Source organism: Nicotiana tabacum, chromosome 17, assembly GCF_000715075.1.
Source record: "Nicotiana tabacum cultivar K326 chromosome 17, ASM71507v2, whole genome shotgun sequence".
NCBI classification, from domain to species: Eukaryota; Viridiplantae; Streptophyta; class Magnoliopsida; order Solanales; family Solanaceae; genus Nicotiana; species Nicotiana tabacum.
The window spans coordinates 48216104-48224763 of record NC_134096.1 but is presented as its reverse complement, the minus strand read 5'-3'; the positions used below and the strand labels follow the sequence as shown (position 1 = coordinate 48224763).

Below are 8660 nucleotides of genomic sequence, written 5' to 3'. Positions count from 1 at the left end.
CGACTTTAATTAATCATCCACTCATTATTAATTAACTTGTTAATTCCTCCATTGTCCAATAATTACCATATTATCCACATAATTAGGAATTATTTCAAATTACTTAAAATACTACCCACTTTTAACACACTTTGCACACATTTCTATTATGGTCATGTGGTACCTTGTATGACCGTATTTTATCTCAAAATGTCAAACTTCGACGAAAAATGATTTTTTTTTATTTGCTTACCCTCCCACCTTCACGAATTTACTCATCACTTGTTTGAAGTAGCATAATGCTTATAATCTACAAATAATCTCATTCCCGAACTTACGTCGATTAGCTTACGATGAAACTTTAACGTACGAAAATGCAGGATGTGACATCTCATTTTCGAACTTATATCAATTTATTTATGGCGTACTTTCACGTACACAAACATGCGGTGTAACAAATTGCTACCATACGAACTAGATATCGAGAAACAATTGCGATAGTTGTGGAAGGAAATAAATTTCCCCGAGAATATAGAGAAGGTTGGGCAATCATCAACCAAAGAAATTATGGATGGAGATGATGATAATGTTGATATGGCTGCAAGAGAGGCAGCCCAACAACGAGAAAAAGCCGCACTAGATGCGGAGGAAGATGCTTTTCGGAATGCTCAACTTGTCTATGAAGAGGAGAGGGATCAGAAAATTATTCAGGATCAACCTTTGGGTGCTGGGAGACCACTTGACGATTATGTTAGAACGGTCTACAACCAAAGTTTATAAAGTCTCAGACCACCTCCAGTGGCTGAGAACAACTGCGGATTGAAGCAAGGGTTGCTCCAAACTCTTCAGAATTATTGTGTATTCAGAGGGAAGACAAACAAAGATCCAAATACATACCTAATGGACTTTGAGGAGATTATGAACACCTTCCAATACAATGGTGTTTCACAAGATGCAGTATATTTAAGGGCATTCCCCTTCGCACTCAAAGACGAATGCAAAGCAGTGACTAAGAAGTTTTCCCAGGGATCAATTAGAACATGGGAGGAGATGACTAGAAAATTTCTTGATAAATATTTCTCCTCAGCTAAGACGGGAAAGTTTAGAAGAGAAATCCATAACTTGTGCCAGAAAGAGACTGAAATTGTGTTTGAAGCATGGGAGAGGTTCAAGGAATTAGCTCGAAAGTGTCAACATAGCAGAATTGAACTCTGAATGCAACTCCAAGATTTTTGGGATGGTTTGACACCGGCCTTACGTAGAACATTGAGTAATGCAGCTGGAGGTCCTTTGATGAAAAAGACACCAGAGGATATAGTCACTATTCTCGATGAATTATCTGAAGATGCAAATCAGTGGCCCTCTGAAAGTGCTGAAATAAGATGGGCGAATGGTGTTCACCAGGTTGATGCTAACACACCGCTTGATGTCATGGAAAAAGAGATAAGGAAGCTGACCTTAGCTTCTATACAAAGTGAGAATCACGCAGCTTGTGATATATGTGGAAGAGGATACCCAACACATGAGTGTCAAGCCTCAACTGAATAAGTAAATGTTGTGGGAAATTATAACTTCAATGCAATGGGTCAGAAGCACCCTAGTGTTTCATGGAGTTCACTTGGGGGTACTACAAATGCATGGCAAAAAAACAACTCTAGATTCCAGGGATAAGGATCTCGAGGCTTCTAAAATCAGCAAAGGCAGCAGTTTCAACCTCAACAATCCAATCAGCCTGGGCTAGAAGATTTGATGAAGTCCTTCATTGTCAAGACAGATGAGATGTTAGATGCTCATGGTGCAGCTATCAAAGAACTTGGCACACGGCTGCGAAACTTGGGGAAGCAAGTTGGACAAATTACTACAGTCTAATCTGTGAGAATCCTATGTACTATGCCAGCTGATACTGAAAGAAACCCTAGGGAAGCGGTAAATGCTGTAACTCTGAGAAGTGGACAAGTAATGAAAGAGCCCACCCTATCCAAAAAGAGGTGGTACTTGAAAAAGATAGTGGGGAGCAGCGGAAAATTAAAGTTGACAAGAAGAAGAAAGGCAAGAAGGGAGTTAAGAAAAAGAAGAAAGAGGAAACTTGAAGAAGGGAGGAATCTAATGAGAGCGCGCATATGCCTGCTTTACCTTTTCCCCAAAAGCTTTATATAGAGAAGGTGGACAAGCAATTTGAGAGATTACTGGATATGCTGAAATAAGTTAATTTAAATTTTCCATTCACAAAGGTGCTCTCCCAAATGCCAACTTATGCTAAGTTCTTGAAGTAGATCCTAACAAAGAAGAGAAAGATAGAAGAGAAATCAGTAGACAAGCTCATACATCATTGCATCACAATCTTGCAAAACAAACTCACACAAGAGTGTGGAGATCCAAGGAGTTTTACTTTACCTTGCTCGTTAGGCACTCTTAATTTTGATAAGTCTTTGTGTGATTATGGTGCCTCAATTAATTTAATGCCTTTGTCTCTTTACAAGAAACTGGAAAATGTGCTTGGAGAGATAAGGTCTGCACTAATATCTTTGTAGTTGGTAGACCAAACAACAATAATATCCGAGGGGATAGTGGAAGATGTCTTAGTTCGGGTAGATAAGTTCATTTTTCCAGTAGACTTTATAGTGGTGAAGATGGAGGAGAACAAGGAGATACCCCTAATCTTGGGAAGACCATTCTTAGCAATAGATAGAGCAATTTTAGATATATACATGATAGAAAACTCATGCTTAGAGTGGGTGAAAAGACTATGACGTTCGAGATAAATGTAGAGGCGAGGGTGATAAAGGAGAAGCCGGTTGCAAGTGTTGAGTGGAAGGACAAGGGTTCAAAATAAAAGGCTACAACAAGTGGAAAAGATAAGTGTGAGGTGTACCCCAAGAGGGTTGAGAAGAAGTTGTTCACATGGATGTGTGCATTGGTTCGGGTGCGTGGAACGGAGTCCGACTTCGATTCAGACCAGGAAAGTTTCCTTTACCTTATTCTTTTTAATTGTGTGTCATGGGGACATGTGACAACTTAAAATGTGGGGTGGGGAAAATTATATGTTGTATGTATCTATGTTAGTAATTTAGTTTTGTTGTTTTAGTAGTAAGAGATAGAAAAATGATAAAAACCATAAATATTTAATGGTTTTCTATTTTTCCCGACGATGGATATCATTCGACGAGTTTCTTGAGTGATTAAAGTCGAAAGAAAAAGACAAAATGATTTTAGTTTATTAGGTAGTGTAATAATCCTCCCTTAATTTTTCTTCGTGTCGCGATTCTTTTCCAAGGATTTTGTTTGAACCGGGTATAGTTAGTTTTTATTTTTGTTAGGTGTAGGAAACCTTGTATTATATTTTGAGTTAAAGGCAATATCTCTTGACTTGGTTATTCCTTGAGAATAGTGAGTGCTTTAGTTGTGACACTTAGGCTCAGTTTTTGACTGTTGTATAAGTATCTTAATTTGTATGATCTTAACTTTGCTTAACTACTTTGACTAGAGTGTCTTGATAGCCCATTCCCGAGTGAGTTATGTGCCATGTGTATGTGATGTTTCTGTTATTCTGTGTATTACATTTGATGTCTAGAACTTGCCTCGTATATTTGCAAAGCGAAATAGTAGTTTTATTCAGTCTTGGAAGTGATATAGGCATTTCTTTGTTGAGCCAATTATATGTTATTACCCACCTAATTATTATGTATCTTACTTAACCCCGTTGAGATTGTAATTCTGTTTCTTTGGCAACCACATTGCAAGCCCTACCCATTTGTTTGAATTGGCCATCTATTTGAACCTTATGCCTCTCTTGAGTACTTGAATTTGTTATGAGCTTTGTAAAAGTTAAAGTGTGGGGTGGTTGGTTTAGATTTTGAGTGGAACAAATGAAATAAGGAGAAAGGTGCAACGTTTTAAAAAAGTAAGAGCCACTTGAATTGAATAAGAAAGAGAAAAAAAATAATAGTATTGTTGTGCAAAATATTCTTTGATAAGTGGTAACTCTTGCTATAATTGTGCTTAAAGAAGTGAGAGTTAATGTATAATAATGTTAAGGTGGAGTATGGTTTGACATAAGTGTGGAGTTTTGAATATTAAATTGTATGTATTAAAGTGCTTAGCGAGGTGTAGTCACTCTTATATCTAAATGTATCCTACCTGCCCCGCAACCTACATTACAACTAGTTAAAGTCCTACTTGATCCTTGACTGAATGAACTTAATTAGTAGAGTAGTACACTACAGGAAAGTCTATGGTGCATCTTTTGTGGCATATGAATGTTGTTTCTGAGAGTGTGTGAATTCTTTCTATTTGAAGTTCCTAATTGCTCTTAAATTTGATCGTGTGAGGAACTACTCTCTATTATTGTATGACATCACTAAATTCATGAAGGAAAGGTAATGCTTGACCTATATGTTGAGTAAGTGAGTGAGTTGTGAATAATGCGTGGTACTTTTGAGTCACATCTTGAGGCGAGATTGTTACGCTACTGTGCTTAGTCTATTTTAAATATTCTTGGTGTAATGAGTTAGGGGAGTTGCTAAATAAGGTTGTGTTTATATAAAGTGTGGTTTGATTGCTCGAGGATGAGCAATGGTTTAAATGTGGGGTGTTGATGGTAGGCTATAATCTCGTATTTTAGTCGGTTATTACACTCCAATTTACTGCACATTAATTGAGTTTCAGCTTTAATCGCTAGTGTTTTTAATTAATTGTGTTTTTTATGTCTTGCATGAGTGATTTCGAGTGATTTGTGTTACGCCCCGCAGTATTACGTTAATGTTATGCTCCGCAGTATTATATTACAACGATGTTACGCTTCGCAGTATTTTATTACGATGATGTTACAACCTGTAGTATTGTACGTTGAATTTGTCGTAAGATAATTGACATCAGTTGAAGGAGAAGATTATTTGGAGATTATAAGTATTATGCTATTTCAAACAAGTGATAAGTAAATTCATGAATGTGAAAGGGTAAACGAATCAAAGAAAATGAGTTTCGTTGAAGGTTGTCAATTTGGGATATAATACGATCCGAGCCATAATACTCTGTATTTATGGACTAGTGCCATACAAGGTACCACATGACCATGATAGTAAGATGTATAAAGTGTGCTAAAAGTGAGTAGTATTTTAAATAATTTGAGATAATTCTTAATTATGTGGGTAATTGGTTAATTATTGAATTAGTGAGGATTTAACAAGTTAATTAAGGAAATGAGTGGATAATTTTAGATAAGCCACCCCCTCCACAACGTGGCAGCACACTAGCCCAAATAAGTGACTCTTACTCCATGTAGCAAGGTGTCACATTAAAGAAATTTGTTGGCCAAGTCATACATAAGATGGGGCCCACACCCAAATACTTAAAACTCCTCTAATTCACTTGGTGTCTCTACAAAATAATGGAGAAAGTTTCAGCAAAGTCTTAAGAGACTTTGGTCCTCTACTTTCTTTGGTTTTCTAATGGCTTCAAACGTGAAAGGCTCTCTAAATTCACAAAATAAAAAGGGCTTATGACTTTGTGAAATTACAACAAACATACACATGAAGCTTCAACAAAAGTCATACACAAGATTATGATCCAATTCACAAAGTGAGATAGATTGGCAACGTGATTTTGCTTCAACCAAATTTCATACGAAGTTATACTGCGTAATAGCAATGGGATTTACAATTCTAAGAGAGCACGGTACAATCTTTCTCAAGAATATCATATGGATCGTTCCCTATTTCGATCTCGCCGTTATGTGTTTCGTCGCAATTGGCGTGTGTTAGAAGGATTGACAAGAGAATCGATTCAGGTATGTTAAGGTTATCCCTTCTTTCCTTTTGGCATGATCCAAATGATACAAATGAAACGAGGAAAATACGCAACTTTCATAAATTACTCTATTCATAAAAATACTAGGGGTGTCTATATTGTTGATTCCCCATGTGTCTTATTATTCTATCATCTGTTCATGGGTCTCAGAAAATACGTAAGTTGATAAAGTTTATTTCATGATATTAATCAGAGGCATAATGGTCTAATGACGTCCCGAGAGATTTTATTGACGTACTTGACCTGCATTGCGTTCATTTATACATGTACATTGACCCATGACCAGATGGCGTTATATACGCATATATATGTACATTATATGTATATGGGATATGGGAAAAGGTTACGGCGTTATATACGCACCACCACCTGATCAGCTGGTATTCGTTGATGATTTGCCCACAGTGGCCGAGATGATATAATGGAATGCCCTCAGAGGCTTGATGATGTTATGAACGCATATACCTATGCATGGTATGACATTATATGCATATGCATGACATTATAAGTATTAAATGATTCACAAAGCTATGCATACTTACATGTCGAATCTTTTACTTCATGTTTTTCTCATGTCTATTATTTGCTGATTTTTATTCCATACATACTCGGTAAATTATTTGTACTGACGTCCCTTTTGCCTGGGGACGCTGCATTTCATCCCCGTAGGTCCCGATAGACAGGTCAAGATTCCTCCAAGTAGGCTATCAGCTCAGTGGAAGGTGTTGGTGCCCTCTATTTATTCCAGAGTTGCTATTTGGTCAATATGATTAAGATATGTATTGATTGGTATGGAAGGGCTCTATCCCGACATTTATGACAAATATGTATTCTTAGAGGCTTGTAGACAGATGTCATGTATATGAAAGATTGTATGGCCTTATCGGCCTATGTTCAGTGTACGGGTGATCATTTCGGTCTTATAGGCTGTATGTCTTAGGTATAAGTTGGTATTACATGTTTTATTCTAGTTATCTCACGGCAACCTTTCCATCTCATTTTTCTATGATAGTATGATACGAAAAGATACATTATGTTGGTACTCGGTTGAGTAAGGTACTGGGTACCCATCACGGCCCATCGGTTTGGGTCGTAACAAATGTAGTATTAGAGTAGTTATGTCCTAAGGAGTCTACAAGCCGTGTGTAGTAGAGTCTTGTTTATGGGTATGTTGTGCACCACACTTATAAACATGAGACTACAGGGCATTTAGGACTGTCACTCTTCCTTCTTACTCTAGATCATATGGTAGAGCTCAGTTGTAAGAACTCAATTTCCTAAACTCTATCTTATTCATAATACGACGATGCCTATATCTAGAAAGACGGTCGGTAAGAGATTGAATGTGGCTGTGGAGGAGTTGATTCAGAGGAACTCGATTTTTGCATCATTCTTATGATGGATAAATGTGAAGTTTTTAGCAGACCATGTGTGTACTAAGATGTGTAAGCTTCTTGATAAGGATCCTTAAGTCAAGAAAAACTATCCACCCCTATGGTGAAAGGCAATGAGAGATTTAGAAGATAGATACAAATTTTAACAAGTAAAATAAGCAAGGTGAAAAAAGGGTACGAGGTACCCAGCTAATGAAGATTATCAATATTTACAATTCAGGCAGAGGAATATAAGCCTTTTGAGTTACCTTAAACAATAATAGAGGTATGTACAATTGGCCACACCCATCTCATTTATGCCCTATGGGGGCTAACAGAAGTAGTATAAGAGAAGGGGGGATATCAGGATCTAGCTGGGATTAGGGTAACCCAAAATGGTGGATGGATTGTTAGAGTTAGCTAACATTTCCGAAGGATATTGCAAATGTGCTAATAGATCTCTTTGTGAGACACCCAGATGGTGCACTCTAAAATAGTACAACTAGATATGAGTACTACAAAGATAGGAACTGGAAGCCTTGAAAGGATAAATATTATCTTAGTGTGGCTCCCGTCCCTAGTAGAGAGAGAATGTTAGGCAACCCGAAGAGCCAGTGGATAGGGCAAGGGGAGTTAAAAGCAAAAAAATGTCTTGTTGAAGTTTTTAGAATAAAGTAATAGACAGAAATGTTAGCGAGGAAATAAGAAGAGAGTTAATGAAGCATTTTGAGTAAGATGTGATACATGGATAACAACGGTAGATCAAAAAAAAAATATAACAGTATTACAGAGTCTATAGTCAAGTCAAGGAAAAGACGAGAGGTGACAAGCCTTGAGACAACAAAAGAGTATAGGCCATAATGTCATATTCTCATTTCGTGAAGTAAGTTCATAACACCAACGCGAGTACCAGAAGGAAAAGTCAGACCCCAGAATAATAGAAATCAGTATGGGCTGGTGATTAAGATAAACTAAACATGAATTAGGGACTGAGTGATTTGATAATGGTCGACATCATGAGAATTTTAGATTTTATTCCGGCGTTAATAGATTGGACAATAGAAGGAGATTCATGAGAAATTCAGAGAATGGCCATTCAGCAAGACGCTTCCCTAAAAGCAAGCAATGTGAGCAGAGTTAAGCTCAAGGGACTGTATGTGCCAATTATACTAAGTGTCACCTTCGCGAGTAAGGAAATTCGTTATCCTTGTTACAGAAGGATTACTGCGAGGCGAGTAAGGATCATCGATGATGTGAAAAGACGCCAAATATGAAGAGGTAAAACATCTATACGTAGATCATCGTAGCACTAAATCTTAGTACTCCCCTAAAGGGGGAAATATGGAGTGATGTGGCATTAAGTCAGAATTATGTGGTTCTAGTAACTATCGAATAGTAAAGGAAGAGTGAGATAAAAATGAAAAAGGATTGAGATTGCACTTATACAAATCCTACATATATATGCTATGATTCTAGAACATTATGCAAACACGACGTCAAGGA

The 8660-nt window shown here is 37.2% G+C and overlaps 1 non-coding gene across 1 annotated transcript; it reads right to left on the bottom strand.

Annotated features, from left to right (window-relative positions):
- Positions 1-1077: 1077 nt before the first annotated feature.
- Positions 1078-1184, bottom strand: LOC142172248 (small nucleolar RNA R71). The gene has a single exon (XR_012701622.1). It is a non-coding gene; the product is annotated as a small nucleolar RNA R71 (small nucleolar RNA).
- Between the last annotated feature and the right edge of the window lie 7476 nt (positions 1185-8660).